Source organism: Vombatus ursinus, unplaced genomic scaffold (genome assembly GCF_900497805.2).
Source record: "Vombatus ursinus unplaced genomic scaffold, bare-nosed wombat genome assembly UNPS02014791.1, whole genome shotgun sequence".
In the NCBI taxonomy this organism is placed as follows: Eukaryota; Metazoa; Chordata; class Mammalia; order Diprotodontia; family Vombatidae; genus Vombatus; species Vombatus ursinus.
In genome coordinates, this window is record NW_020954569.1 from 34,572,609 (window position 1) to 34,574,643 (window position 2,035).

The following is a 2,035-nucleotide window of genomic DNA, read 5'->3' on the forward strand; positions in this document are numbered from 1 at the left end:
CCCCCCCCCCCCCCCCCCCCCCCCCCCCCCCCCCCCCCCCGCCGCCCTAGCCTCAGCATCCTTCCCCATTCCCTTCTTTCTTGCCGAGGTTTTATAAATAACTTCATCCCACACTTTTCTGTCATCCTGGCCAGGGGAGTGGAGAAGTGATTTGGAGGCGTATATGTAAAACAATTCTGTGCTTTTACAGGAAAAAAAAATACTATTTACAGTGTCTTTTAATAAAAATGTCTGCTTCTAGCACTTTGAACTTAGAGTAGGCATTCTCAAAAGAAGGGTAGCAAAATACCTGGTTTTGAGGATGTGAATGTTTATTCTTTTTTCCCTATATATTGGTAGCTACTTTTAAGCAAATCTCAATTTAAAAAAATATATAATCTAATGTAATTCTGTTAATTTTGTTATTTCTGAGTTGTCTTAAGTAGAAGCGCATAGCTACTTTTGCCTGGAACACAATTTTCTATATTGTCATTTTGGAGGATAATGTTGTATCCTCATTTCCCCAGGAGAGTAGAACTTGGCCTCTGTGGACTAAATTTTTTTCTCTTTCAAAGTGGTGTTTGAAGTAAGCCATTCTGTCCATTGGTGGTTGAGGCTATGATGAGTTTATAGGAGCTTTGAGGAACAGCTGGGTGAGGGGCTAGGAAGGAGCAGCACCAAGGATTTCCATAAAAAAGATTCTGAGGTATCACTCTGGGACAATGTTTTGAGGAAACAGTAACCATTCCTATATAGCTTGGTACTTTTTTTTTAGTCTATTAAAAAACAGTAACATATCTAAGTTCTGGGTTAATCTGGTGAGCTTCCTTAGGGTATTTGTTTAATTTAGTGAATTTTGGAGAAACCTTGTTTGCTTAAGAGACTGTGACTCCAAATGTATCCATGACATTTGGGATGGGAAATAATTGGCATGATACTGTGGCATTTGAGGGTGGGGTGGGGAAAGTAAGAAGAGGAAATGTTTAAGTTTATGTATCTCATGTGTTTGTAACCATTCCTCTTGGAATGTACTAGAATAAAAGATATCTTTTTTGTTTTTTTTTAAAGTAATAAGCAATAGCTGTTTGGAAGAAGTAAGAATTTGGGAGGAAAAATAATGAGTTAGTTTGGGGTATGCTGAGTTTAAAATACCTCCAGGTCATCCAATTTGATGTGTCAAATAGTTGGAAATGCACGTTTGGAAGGCAGGAAGGAAGTTAGGGTCAGATAAATGGATATGAGAATCATCAGCACAGTGATGATAATTGAAACCATGGGAGCTGATGAGATCATCAATTGAAATGGATAGTATAGAGGGAGAAGAGAAGAAAGTTCAGGATAGGGGAAAATCATGGGGAACACCCACATGACCTGAAAGAAAACCAAGCAAAAGAGATTGAAAAGGAGTTGTCAGACAAGTGCAAGGAGAACCAGGATAGAATAGTGCCAGGGAATTCTAGAGAGTAAAAATTATCAAAGAGAAAAGGGTGGTTTACAGTGTCAAAGACTACTGAGAGGTCAAGAAGGATGAACATTGATTTAAAAAGCTATTAGAGTTGGAAAATAAGTGATCATTGAAAATTTAATGGAGAACAGTTTTGGTTTAATGATGAAGTTGGAAGTCAGGCTGTAGATAATTAAGAGAGTGAGAAGAAAGAAGGAAGTAGAGACACCTATTTGTAGACAGCCAGCCTTCTCAAGGAGTTTAGTTACAGAAGGCAGGAGAGCTATGGCATGTTAATTAGTGATGATGGATGGACCAAATGAAGATTTTTTTTTGAGAATGGGGAGACATGAGGATGTTTATAGACAGTAGTAAAGCATCCAGTAGACAGTGGGAGATTGAAGATAAATGAGAAAATGGGATGATAGGGGGGACAATTTACTGCAAGAGACAAGATAGAATGAGATCACTTGGACACTTAAAGGGAGTTAATCCTGGCAAAGAGAACAACCATTTCTTCGTGTAAGATAGGGTTGAATGAGGAGATAGTAGCAGAAGGCATCTATGTTATGTGAAATGAACAAGATGAGAGAACAGGGAGTTGTCAGTGAA